The sequence below is a fragment of the Equus quagga genome, chromosome 22 (assembly GCF_021613505.1).
Source record: "Equus quagga isolate Etosha38 chromosome 22, UCLA_HA_Equagga_1.0, whole genome shotgun sequence".
Taxonomy (NCBI): Eukaryota; Metazoa; Chordata; class Mammalia; order Perissodactyla; family Equidae; genus Equus; species Equus quagga.
In genome coordinates this window covers 7,097,339-7,111,609 of record NC_060288.1, presented here as the reverse complement: position 1 = coordinate 7,111,609, position 14,271 = coordinate 7,097,339, and the positions used below count along the sequence as shown (strand labels likewise).

General features: G+C 39.4%; 1 pseudogene; it reads left to right on the top strand.

Moving 5' to 3' along the window:
• The first annotated feature begins 263 nt into the window (after positions 1 to 263).
• LOC124231606 (exocyst complex component 3-like) lies at positions 264 to 2,467 on the top strand (annotated as a pseudogene).
• The last annotated feature ends 11,804 nt before the right edge of the window (positions 2,468 to 14,271 follow it).

The following is a 14,271-nucleotide window of genomic DNA, read 5'->3' as shown; positions in this document are numbered from 1 at the left end:
TTTTTGCCTTTGAGAAATAAATAAGTAAGTAATTACCACGAATGACAGTACATAGACTCAAATGACCAAAAACCAAGAGAAAAGAAGTAGATAATGGAGACGACCCACAGATGATCTAGATATGATACATAAGACATAGGCTTTAAGGTAACCATGATTAACCTGTTCAAGAAATTGGATGGCACTCCAGTCAGGCGCCAGGTGGAAGTGCAGAGGGATAACTCTGGTATCACTGATGCTGGCATTGCACCTGCTCTTTAGCCATGAAGGAGACAGGCCAGGAGGCTAATGCAACAGCAGTGCAAAGGGTTGCTGGGATGCTTCAGTGCCTGGACAAGCTGGACAAAGTGGAGCAGTATTGCAGAAGAGAGGTCTAGAAAAAGGCCTCCGTGGATGCTAGATGGAAGGCCATGATCCATCACAATTGAATGGGATGGACACAGGCCTGAGCCTGCTCCAAAATGCACTGAATGATCTCAAAGACATCCAGCAGTCCCTGGCTGACGTCAGCAAAGACTGGAGGCAGAATATCAACACCATCTAGAGCCTCAAGGATGTGAAGGATGACTTGTGTTGTGCAGCTCAGCCAGCTCACTACAGCTGTGGAGAATCTCAACATCTTCTCAGTGCCCCAGATTGTGAGGGAGATCCAGGACCTCGTTAAGCAAGGAGCACTCCTGCAAGCCCTCTGGAAGCTGATGGGCCTGGAGTGCTCCCAAGATGGGATGACATTCGCAGCAGTAGCACCACATGGACAGTTGGAACATGGGCAATTTGACCCTCATCCACGGCTACTTTGGGAGCACATGGGGGCTCTCAGATGAGCAGGCCAAGCAGCTGTGGGTGATGCTGTAGAGGTCACTACTCAACATCCCTTATGACCCCACTTGGCTGATCTCAGTTTTCAGGATCAGCAAAAGGGCAGAAAAATTGACCAGAGCATATCTGACCACAAAAAGCAAGCTAGCTTTGTTCTTCCTTGGAGGTCCAAGAATTGGAAGGAGGAAATGTTTGCCCTCTTGGACAGAACCATGACTACTAGAATTAGGGGCACATGGTTAGATCCCAGGGAGTCCAACAAGATGTGGTTTGTCTGCCCCTTGGAAATCATAAGGAAGTACATCCAGGATGACCCATCATTGCCAAAAACCTGATGATTGTTTTTCTCCCCACTATGAGATTTTCAGAAATCTCCTGAACATGTACTACCAGGTCCTGAGTATGTGGATGCAGGAGATCAGTCAGAAGACCTAGAAGCAAATGAGATCATGAGCCTGTTTGATGTGGGTCTTAAACACCTACACAAGTGCAAAGATGATGCTGAATGTGGAGCTCGCCCCAAAAGTAGAAATCAATGCCCTGGGCCTTTACTTGCTATAAACATGGTCTCTGAACTGCTCCACATGTACATGTCAGCTCTCACTTCAAACATCATTGCTTAGCTGTGGAAAGCACTAGAAACAGACAAGAAAGACTGTATAAAAGAGATTGAGCGTGAAGCTGACCAAAGTGAATACTCACAGGCAATGCTCTCTTCTAGATGTTTGAACAGACTCTTCAAGTTGCTGCTCAGATAAGTGAAAACTTGAAAACAAAGGTATTAGTTTATTTCTTAAGCAAATGAATTCTTTGTTAAGTAGACACAAAGGTGAGACTCAGTTGTATGAAGAAGCACATCTGAGAAATCACCAATACCCACACTATGTTCAGTGTGCCAACAACTGCCAGACCTTTAAAGAATCCATAGTCAGTTTAAAAAGAAAGTATTTTAAAAAAGAAGTGGAAGAGGGCATACCTCTGAGCCAACCAAACATGGATAGGATTTTAGACGCCATTGCAAAGAAGTGCTGCAGCAGCCAGGTGGAAGAGGTCTTCCTGGATCTGGAGCAATAGCTCAATGAGCTGATGACAAAGAAGTGGCTGTTAGGCTCAAATGCTGTAGACATCATCTGTGTCACCATGGAAGGATATTTCACTGATTTCACCAAAATTAAAAAGCCATATAAAAATAGGATGTGGAAGGTGGTGGTGCTGTCCCTGTGGGCCATCATCCAGAAGTACGTCTCATTCTAGAGTGCCAAGGAACACAAGGAGGGTGCCAAGAGGATGGTTAGTGATGCCTAGTAGCTCCTATTCCTGTTCCAGAATCCGCCTTCTGACTTTGGTGATGATATAGATGGGTATTGTGACACTATTGTCACCATTGCAGAAGTTATTGAGCTAACAGACCTGGAAGCTCTACCTGTCTGCTCTACACGGATGTCGCAACTCTGGCCAGCAAATACCCAGACATCAGAGATGACCACATCAGCAAGTTGCTAGCCATGTGAGGGGACACCAGCTAGGACATGAAGAAGACCATCATTGAAACTCAAAACAGGGCCTAATGCAGGCAACTCCAAGCTACGTGCCCATATTCAAGGAAATTGTAGTTTCAAGGCTGAACATGGCAAATCTTCTCAAGTAGTTTGTCTGTTTCCAGCTTTGTGTCCATTATTCCACACTCATCATCCCCACCCTCAGAAATATATTAAAGGAAAAGTGACTCTCCAGGGTTCACATTAGATGTTTCAGCTCCATGTGCCTGTCTCTTGAGATATCAAGCCTGTTGTTTGTGAGGTGCCCAAGCACATGGCTTTTTGAAGACTGAGCCTCTGATGGCTGTGGTTCTTCAGGCTTTCTCATTTTTGTCATAAACATCTTTTGTGAGGCAGGATTCTGATGTAAAATGCCTCACGGTTGATTGTTTCTCACACTGGAAAAGGTGTGTGGAGAAGGAAGAGGCTCTGTCTTCATTTACCTGTTGGTCTTCACTCACTTCTGCATGGTGTAAAGACTTCTGAAACTCTGCTGCTTAATAAGAGTCTAAACTCCCACAGAGAAATGAAAAGGAAAGAGAAAAATTGGATGTCAAAGTAAATAAATTTATCATAAAATGATGATCTACTGAAAAAATTAAGTACAAGAGGTAAAATCATAAATTTAATAGATGGGTTTAACAGCTGTTTGGGTAGTTAAGAAGGTAAAATTACTGAATTGGAAAGTAGGTTAGCAGAAAAAAATACAGAGTAAATCATGGAAAAGAAATATGCATAAATGTGTATCAGAGACATATGGGACATGCTAATAAGATCTAAAATGTACTTGAAGCCCCAGAAAAACAGGAGAAAGAGAGAGAACACATGAGACAGAAAAAATATTTGAGGAAATACTGACCAAGAAGTATCCTAAACTGAAGACATCAGCCCACATATCCAAGAATCTCTTTGAATCTCAAGCATGACAAATGAACAGAACTGCTAAACACATCATAGTAAAAATTCTTCAAATTAAAGTAAAATAGAAGATCATAAAGGCATCCAGAGGGAACAAAAGATACATTACATTCAAAGAAGCTACAATAAGATCGATGGCTGACATCTACAGAAATAATGAAAATCATGGAACAGGGGAATAACAAATTTAAAGATTTGAAAAAAAGAAACTGAGTACCTAGCTTTCTATGGCCAGTGAAAATATCATATAGAAACAAATGCAAAATGCAAAAATTACCAGAAATAGAAAGTGAGAGAATTTATCACATTTATACTTATACTAAAAGAAATACCAAAAAGAATTCTTTAAACAAAATGGAAAGATCCATAAATGGAAGTACAGAAATAAGTAAAGAATGAAGAACAAAGAAAAGGGTAAAGATATGGATAAATACAAATTAATATTGAACTATTTTTAACAATAGTAACATTGTCTTGTGGGATTGAAAATAAACGTGGGAGAGAGATAAATGGAATTAAAGATATCTAAAATTTGTGCATTACCAGAAAATAGTAGAAAACGCTGGTGAAAATACTAATTCATAGTAACTTTATTAAGTGAAAGATGCACATTATAATCTCGTGGATAAACATTAAGAGAATAATGCAAGGAATGCATAATGAACTATGAAAGAGCTAAATGGAAAAAAGGAAACTTGATTAATCAAAAAGAGGGCAAAAAAGTAAAAAGTAAAAAGACCAATACTAATCAAGTAGCAAGATGGCAGCTTTTAAAAGTAAAAATAGACTACTCAAGAAGCAAAAATTTTGAGACTGAATAAACAATGTTAAACCATATGCTGCTTAGGAGACACAGCTCAAATATATGACACAAAAAGATTGAAAGTAAAAGGAAAAAAGGATAGAAAAGCGTTTATCATAAAAATAAGAAGAAACCTGGTGCAGCTATTTAATAGCAAATAAAATAGACTTAAAGGCAATAAATAGTAGAGATATTGAAAGACATTTCATAATGATAAACATGTTAACTAATGAGAATATATAAAAAAATTTAAATCATCCTTATAGTATGAAATGTTTAAAGCAAAAATTGACAGAAGAGAAAGAAAAATAGATAAATATACAAAGTGGGGTATTTTAACAAACATCTCTTGGTCACTGATGTATTTAGGAGAAAAATACCACTGACAGTATGTAACACTTGAGTAACATAATTGCATAAATCAACCTAATTGACTATACAGAACACTGTACCCAACAACTGCTGAATACAAGTTTTTTCCAAAGAGAATATAGAATATTCACCATAATTTGATCATACTTGGGCCATAAATAACATGTCAATGAGTTTGTAAGGACTGAAATTATTTGAAGTATGTTTTCTGATGACGGAACAATTAAGCTAAACACTAATTTTTAAAAACCTAGGAAACCTCTCAAATGACTAGAAATGGAGCAATACAGTCTGAAAAGTCCATGAACTTAAGAAGAAAACAAAATAGCAATTAGAAGACTTTGGAAATTGAATTACAATGACAATATTATATACAAAAGAGTAGTGCTGCTAAAGCTTTACTTAGCAAGAAATTTATAGCTTTAAATGCTGATATTAAAAAAGAAGAAAGACTAAAAGTTAATCCAAATATCATTCTCCATAAGTAATAAAAAGAAAAGGAATTTAAGCCTAGAGAAAGTGGTAAAGGAATTATTTAGAGTAGAATTAACAAAAGTAAAATTAATGATACAATACAGAAAATTTAAAAAAGCCAGAAGTTGTATCTTTACAAATATTAATAAAATCAGTTAACAGTTATCTACTGATTAAGAAAAGATAGAAAATTCTAAACTTTTATGTTTATTTATTCTTATAAAAATTATATTGAGAAAAAAGTCAGTATTAGGATTTGAAAAGGGAACGTCTGTATAAATCTTTCCTTTTATAAGAAAAATGAACAACATTATGCAATAAATTCAGTGAGTTGGATAAATTGGGAACATTCCTTGCAAAGTATAATTTATCCAAAATGTCATGAGAATAAACAAAATATCTGGAGTCTTTCTGTATGAGTCAGTGTCCAGTCAGGAAAAGAAATCTCTCCACTAATTTAAAGAGAAAACATTTAATGTAATAAATTATAAACAAATAACACAGGATTAACTGTGTAGAGGGATAAAGAGAAGTACAAGAACAGAACAACATATTTATCTATACCTCATCCTCATTATGGAAAAAAAACGCTTCTTAGATCTAAAATTCTTTGTTGAAAGTTATTTTCTCTCAACACTTTGAAGTTATCATTCCATTGTCTTCTGGATTACACTGTTACTATTAAGGAATCTGTTGTAGTTCTGAATACCTGCTCTTGATGTCTTTCTCATGACCTTTTCTTTCTTTGTTATTCTATTACGGCACTAGAATGAATTACTTTTTATTTCTCTTGCTTGGAATACATTGTGCTAGTGGGACTTTTGTTTGCTATAGGAAATTTAGAGCCATTGTTTCTTTAAATATTACCCCTCTTCCATGTTATCTACTTCTGGGACTCTGATTGAACATACTTTAGATATCATCTATATATTGTAAAGTCTCTTTCATAATTTCCATTTCCTTTATCATTCTGTGCAGCATTCTTATTCATTCTTTGACTATATCTTTCACTTTACTAATTGTCCTTCAGCTATTAGTAATTTCCCATTTACTTCTTATACTCAGATTTTTAAAAATTCACCTATTAAACGTTTCATTTCTAAGCATTCCAGCTGTATTCTTTTTCAATTCTGTGTATTTAATTTTTATAATATCTTTTTGAATGTGCATATTTGTGGTTGTATCCTTTATTTTTTGTTAGCATTTTATACATAAAATGCCTAACAATTCTATTTCAGTCCTTAGAAATCTAAATATTTGATTTGTGTTTCTACTTTCAACATTACCTTCATTCTCTTGGCTTGCTGATATTTTATTTCAAGCTTATTATTGATCTCAGTCAGTGGAATCATTTGGATCTAATTGTGGAACTTTCTTCCAGAAAGGCTTTGCTTCTACTGGTGCCAGTATCCAGAGGGCTCTACAGGCTGGAATCACTTCAGTACCACCATCACGTCTTCTCCTCCCAACACACACACATATACACACTCATACGCCACATTCAGTGCAAAGTTCCCAGCTCAACTTTCTACCTCCTAATAGTAGCTTTATAATATCCTCTACCCCTAGGTCAACTGCATCCCTGCAGTTTTTCCATTATTTGGGCCCAGCAACCTGCTGCATCTCTGGCCATAGCATACAGATTTTCATTTGGGTTTTTGGTTCCCTGTTTAGAGCTGTGGTCCATAGAGAATGCCCCTACCTCTTATGTAACCAGCAATGCCTCAAAGCACATTTCCCATGCAGGGTGTATTTGTTCTGCATAGAAAGGGCCGTCCCAGGACACCTGTCAACTATTATGACAGAAGCAAAAGTTCTAGTTTATTTTGGCTGGAAAGCAAATGAGATGTTTTCATGAGTAACTTTGATAAACTCTGGCCAAAAGCATTGTTCTAAAGGGGCCACGTGAAAGTATGACACAGGGATGGTGTAGGTGGATGCCAATGAACTCAATTATTCTTGAATGTCAGAACTACCTGGCATTTTGAGGAATGACAGTTTGCAGGAATTAGGAAGGAAACAGAACTCTTGGCACGTACACTGGCATTCTTATGGAGAGCTTCCTTGGCAGAAACAGTGGCATGGCAGCTTAACACATCAGATTGGATGCTGTCTCTACAGCATATACAGTTTATACCATAAAACTGATTATTTTCTTCTATAGTTCTGTATGTATATAACTCAGATTGTTGTACCCTTTCTTTTACCTTTCTTAAAAGTTGACTTTAGATCATCCATTACTGAATCAAAGACATTAGACTTACTTTTCCTGCAACAAAGATCTCCTCGGGTACCTCCCAGGTTGTTGGTCCCTCCACGGTGATTTGAGTGGAGCTGGTATTGGAAGAGCAAAATAGTGCCTTTGCAACCAGGAAAAGGCTAAGCTCCTGTGTCACCCTATGTCTGGCTGTCTTGCACCACAGCAAGAACTGTTCCATTATCTCAAATGGCACAGGCCGATCACCTTAATAGTTTAACAATTCTACCGAGTAGTCAATTGACTTTACACATGGATTTTGCCTGGGTTTGGTGCTTGAATCTGCTATAAGAGCCTACAAACAAGGACATCAGCTGCCTGAGAGTCAGATGATGGGATGTGGAGTTCAACCAGCATGATGCTGCACAGAGTAATGATTAAAATCTGCTTCTACCTGATGATTACTCTATTGACAAATGGGAATAGAATATACAGATATTTGAGAAATGGTAATACTTGCTATAGGGTGCCTGAAAGTCACCCTTATTCTCATAAAATACAAAGCAGACAACTAATATCTCAGCTGACTGAATTTCTGTTATTCTGGCTCCTAGAATAGCCTTAAAATAAATTTTACTTTTATAGTAAAGCTAGAAAATACATACCCAATCAGCCCTGGGCTTTTGCTGAGGGGATTAGAGGCTTAGTCAGGGTCAGGAGAAGAAACTCTGACTCTTATTGAACCTGTGTGGTTAGGGATTTGACTTAGAAGTCTCCTTTAATAGATAGCCAGAAAGTGACCCATACTAAAATGGACTTAGCTCTTCTACAAAATTGTCAATATTGAGTTGATTGTTACTGGCATTTGAAATCATGGACATAAGTAGAATGCTATCTAAGTCATGTATATTACAGATACCAACAAATCAGACTGGATGCTGTCTGCATAGAGGGAGCAGAGTCCTCGATCACCAATCCTTCCTCAGCATTGTCAGTGGTTACATCATTGCTGAATTCTGAATAGCTCTAGAAGGGTGGGTCACTTGGTATGGTGGGAGGGGAACTAAGATTAGTTAAAGCAGTGACTATTTACCAATCAGCATGGAAGTATTTTAATAACATATCAACCAGTATTGCCATACAAGAGCATACTAGTCACATATCAGCTGTGGTCCTTAGAAATCTAAGGTGCTTGCCATTTATTTAGAGCAAAACTTGCTATTCTATTAGAGACAAAACCTCTTGAGAAGATTTTATAGAAGTTCCTACCACTTTCCAGATAAGACACATGATATTTTTTTTGGTCATGTGGCTGAAATTATTTTGAGAGTCCTTACAATATTGTTTTCCCAATCAAAATCATTGTTAGTTGCTGGAGTTGGAGTGAGTTGGAGTAACTCACTCCAAGTGGTCTTTCCCTCAGATAAATCCACAGAAATAGTTCTTTTCAAGGTCACCAGTGACCTGCATATCATTCAGCAGAGGGGCTAAGTTTCTGTTCTCCTTTCATTTGACCTCTCTGCATCATTTTACGTAGATTATTATTGTCTTCTTCTGAAAATCCCTTCTTCACTTCATTTTCATGATCCCTCACTCTCTTGGTTTTCTTCATTTCCCACGGGTCACTTCTTGCCAGGCATATCGAAAAGACCCCATTATCTACCCTTGTTGTGTATGGAATGTTCCAGAGCTCAGACTTAGGTTGCCTCATCTTCTCTGTGATCTCATTCCTCAGTGATCTCATTCAAGTCCATAACTTTAAATATCTTCTTTACGCTGATGACTTTAAAATTCATGTCTTCAGCCCTTACATCTGCCCTTGGTTCCATGTGTCTATAACTTCAATAACCAGGATGTCTGACAGCATGTGAAATTTAATATAACCAAGAAAGAACCTCCGACTCCACCGCTACCTCCCCCAAATCCTCTCCTCCTCCATTGAGCTACATCTCAGTTTACTTTACCCACATGTACTCACTGCTCAGGCCAAAGGAAGAAAACCTTATCCTCTCCTTTCCTCAAGCCCATATCCAATCCATTAGCAAGTTCTGTTACTTCCACACCTAAAATACATCTGGGTTCCATCTACTCATTGCCCCTCTATTACCAGCATCTAGTTTACCCTAGTTCATCACTTCACAACTGAACTGTCTTCCCGGCCTCTTAAAAGATCTTTTAAGTTTTAAGTAAGTTTGTTGTGAGATTTTTTTAAAAGATTCATTGTCCCAATTACTACTGTATTCTTGACATTAGAATAGTGCTTCACATATTAGGTGCTGAATAGATGTTAGATGAATAAACGAATAATAAACGTGAGATTTCATGCCAAAGGAATACTTTTTGTATTTTTACAAAATCTCACTTAGTTCACAAATAATTTATAATTCATTCTATTGTGTCATACCACTAGAGATGGGAACAAAAGCACTTCAGAATCATGGCAGCTCATTATTTTGGTGCTATCAAAGATAGTCTGTGTTTGGGCATCCTTATGCATGGGGATCTGATCTGAGACAGAAGAAACCTTCCTAGCCTGCTGCCAAGAAGTTAGTACTCCAAGAAGTCTGGAAAGAATTGTTCTTTTGAAAATATTCCTCAGAAAATGCGTCCTTTCTTAATCCATGCATTTAGAGTAGACTATTAGAAGTTCCCATTTTATTTATTTTCTTTATTAATAGAACCCACTTTGTCACTCCATTTCCCAGATGCCCTCCTCACTGCATTCTCATTTTATTCTTGCCTTTGCCTTTTAATAACCCCCAATCCAAATAACTTAATAAACTCTCATTAGGCAGCACTATCTTCCTATTGGAGTGAAGTCTGAGGAGCAGTCATGTGTGAAATGCATGATGAGGAAAAGAAGCTGGTTTTAAAGGCAAGGGGGCCTGGGCTCCAGTCCTGGCTCTGCTGATTTGTCGGGCATAAATTTGGAGAAGTAGCCTCACTTCTCTGAATCTTATTTTCTAACCCAAGAAATGTTGCTAGTAACGCCTCCCTTCTAAGATGCTTGTGAAGTAGTCTATCTAAGACAATGCACACAGGTAATGTGCAAGCCCCGTGCCTGAAGCTAGTTGGTTTCCGAAAGCTGCTTTGTTTTGGATCTTTCCTCCAAGGGCTCTATTTTTGTCACTGTCAATCAACTATTACCAACTGCTATAACTAGTGCCCAGTGGCAGGGACTACCTCTTCCCAGGAGTCAGGCAACTTGAAGACAATGAGAAATGGGGAAATCCTGAGACAGTTGTAAAAGCTCTCACTCATTAAATTAAATGTAGCCACCTGAGCAGACTGTGGTCCCACTGGAGAGAATCAATAAACACTTCAGAATGAGTGAATAGATGAAGATGGATGATTTTTCTTCATCATTTACCTACTAGATAAATCTGGCCACATTTTTCATTAGTTTGCTGTACTTTACAGATAAGAATCTCTTGGATTTGTAAGATGGTACACAAAGAAGTGCTGCAGGACCGAATGAGTGACTAGAAAGCAAGGAGGATAGCGGTTGAGGGAGGAGTTGTGAGTTAGGGGAAAGCGGAGATTTGATTCTGCAGAGAAAATCCTTACTGGGTCAAGGCCGTTTTTGCATAATTCTATTATCACTAGGAAGAGGAGAAATAATCATGTTAGGTGTGTGCTATACTTCTCGACGTGGCTTGTCTTACCTTACTTTTGAAGTCAGACAGGTTTAAATGCTTTGTGTGAGTGAGTTGTTCAGAAGGCACCCAATCAATAAGGCAGGTGCTGCCAGAGCAAAGCAGGGAAGTTTTTGATGTTGACAATGACATACATTCTTGCGCAGAAAGGAGTAATCCACTTGGTCACAGTTATGAAAAAGTTCTGTGTGTGTTGCTTTGGGGAACAGAGGCAGTGCCATCTGGGAGGGTGGACTCTAGAAAGGCCAACCGCAGGGCATCAGTGTGGTGAGGGGCCAGCCCATGAGCAAGAGCAGCCCTTTATTGAGCCTCCCTGTCCTCTGTGTGGAAAAGTGGGCAATTCACATGAGCAGCCGCCTAGGGTTGCTGTCAGCATCGGCTCCACCTCAACTTCTGTTTACAGTGCCCAGGCACCTCTTCAATTTACATTCAGTTTCTGCCTGCCATTGCCTTTCGCTGATGTCCAGCACTACACAGCAAGGCCCATACTGTGGTTTTCCAGGGCTCTGCTCATTCAAGGTGAGGCTTGTCAGAAGCCTACCTGACAATGAACCAAAAGTGGTCAGGGAAACATTTTTTCACCTGGCCCCCACATAGAGATGCCCAGTATGAGGAAAGAGAACAAAAGCCATGGTCTCATGAGAGTCAGTTGGGAACATTTCTTCCAATTCCAGTGATGTTGGCAGCTTGAAATCGTCCATTGTGGGAGCATTTGCACCATCGAAACCAGCAAACTCTACAACTAAGTTTGGTTTTCTTGTTTTTTATACCTTTTGAGAGCCGGTTGTTAAAGATTTGCCAGCATAACATTGGGTACGGTACAAGAGGCAGCAAGAGAGAATCTGGAATCCAAAGTCCTTAATTACCCTCTCTACCTCCTCTCCGAGTGGCTGCTCAGATGGCTCAGCTGACTCTCTCCTCTATAGTTTGACAACCACTGCAGGCAGTAGCCAGCCACAGAAAGTTGTGTGTGTGCTCTTGTTTTCAATCACATTTGTATTTTAGAAGGGTAACCCTGGCCACAGTGTAGACTGAAAGGGTATAACATCAGAAATAATATCAGAGGCAAAGGAATCAGATGGTAATATAATTGCCCTTGTCTATATAAAAGATGGTGAGGCCTGAACTAAGGTAGGAGCAGAGGGAATGCAGAAGAAGGAATAGATAAAATAGATGTTAGGGAAATAGAGTTGACAGGACTTATGATTGATTGGGTGTCAGGGTAAGAAAAGAAAGGAGTAGCTGATAACATCCAACTTTCACATAATATGGCCATTCACCAAGACAGAAGGAGTAGCAGATTTGGTGGAAAATTGATTGCTTACATTTCGAGCAAGTTGGGACACTGAGAGGCAGGTAGATGGGGCTGAAGCTCAAGGAGCAGAGTTGATTAGAATGCATTTTGAAAGTCAGCATATGGTGGCAAGTGACAGCAAGTGACAAGAAGAGATCACTCAGGGGTGGTATGAAGTGAGAAGAGGCCCAAAGAAGAAACATACATGGAAAACCCAATATTTAAGGTGCATGCTGAAAAATAAGAGTCAACAGGGGAGAGGAGAAGGACTGATCAGTGAATTAGTGGAGAATTAGGAGAGAGGCAAAGACGGAAAAGAGAGAATCGAATAGCCATTAATGTAACATATTGGGTCAAGGTCAAGAAAGATGAAGTCAAACAAAGAATGCATTAGGTTTAGTTGGAGATGATTATTAGGGCATTTTGCCTTTTTTCCCTGGAGTGCAGGGAGAGAAGGAGCCAGACAGGTGTTTGAAGAACAAGTGAGCAGGAGGTCGAAATAGAAAACAAGAAGCAAGAATTCTAGGCTTGGAAGGTAAGAAAAGGAAAGGAGATGCAGGGTCAAGGGAGGACTTTATTTTTAAGATGGACAGCAGACTTGATCATAATTTTATGCTGTGCAGAAGGGACCAATTGAGACGAAGTAGCCAATTTGGGAAGGAGAAAGGGAGCCATAGATGCAGGTCCTGGATGAGACAGGAGGGTTTGTCAGGAGCACGGGTGGAGGGAAAATCCTTAACTGAGAAATAACAGCTCTTCCTGCAAGACCAGAAGGCTGGGGTGAGAATAAATGCAAATACAGACAGCTTTTTGATTGCTGGAAATTGAGGGAGCTTAATGCCTGATATTCTCAGTTTTCTCTTGAAGTTCCGGAAAGTTTGAGTGGTAGAAGTTTGAAATAAGCAACATGGGGAATGGCAGAGAGCATAACATTCTATTCTAAGTCTACATTACATTTTAATGCTTTAATACACAGACATAATTTTACTGTTCTGTTGTTTTTTGTATATTTTGTTACCTCCTTAACATCTGTACTATCACAGATAGAATAGCACATCTTACACCGCATTGCTATTGCTCATTTAATTACCTGCCTTTCCATCTAGGAATAAACCTAGACAGGGTAGGAACAGTGCTTCCAGCCCAGCAGAGTACCTGAAGTATGATGGGTGATTAACAAATGTTTGTTGAACGGATGCATGATTGAGTAAATGAGTAAATGTCTGAATTAGTTCAATCCACCCAACTAAATGGTGAACTCCATTGTATCTTAAATTTGGGGAGATTGCTCAGCATTTTCAGTACATAGGAGCTGCACAATCCAGATTAATTAAAATGAATTGGGCTGCTTCAAGACCCACGTGTTGGTGTAAAAATCAAGAAGTGCCTTCCCAAGGAGAAGCTCAAGATGAGATGATGGAGGAATGGAATTCAAAACTAGCTAAACCTATAGAAGAAGAGATGGCTGTCTTCCTCCTCCCAACAGCTTCCAGTTATTCATTTTTTCCCCCAAGTTTTAGGGAAAGTATCCTTTGAGCATCCCAGTACCTAGTGTTTTCCATTTCTTAGTGGAATCAGCAGGTCATACAGAAGGATTACCAGCATACCTCATCCGACCTGTTCTCTGGCTTCTTGGACCTCAACCCCCATGGTCTAGAGACCAAGGCCCAGAGAAGGTAACCAATTAGTGTCAGAAATGTCCCTGCATTGGTGACTTTTCTAGCTCTAAAACTGTGCTCCCAATTGCCAATCCTCTGTACTGAGAGACAGCTAGAAACCCTTCAGGCACACAGTGAGAGGCGGCTCCTCTGCACTGCTCTGAGGTTGTACCATAGCAAATGATAGTGGCAGGGAAATGTCTTAATACAGCATGTTGTTTAGCATAATTGATGTTCAGATGCAGCGTTGGTAGAAACAAGCCCAGTTAATTGGTCTCTCAACCTACATTAGCTCTTGCATTGCAGCCAATTAGGCAGGGGCCGGAGGGCCCTTTGCTTGGCCATTACAGCCCTCCATGCCGAGGCGGGAAGGTGCTGGCAGTTAGGCAGCAGAGCTGGTGTAAATGACTGTGATGAGCTGTGTGTGCAGCTGCACCACAGCCGGAACCATCTGTCTGTTTAGGAATGCGAGACCTTAAACAACCAATCTTAAATGCAAAAAAAAGGAAGATAACATTCAAGAGAGGGAAATCTGGGCTCTCC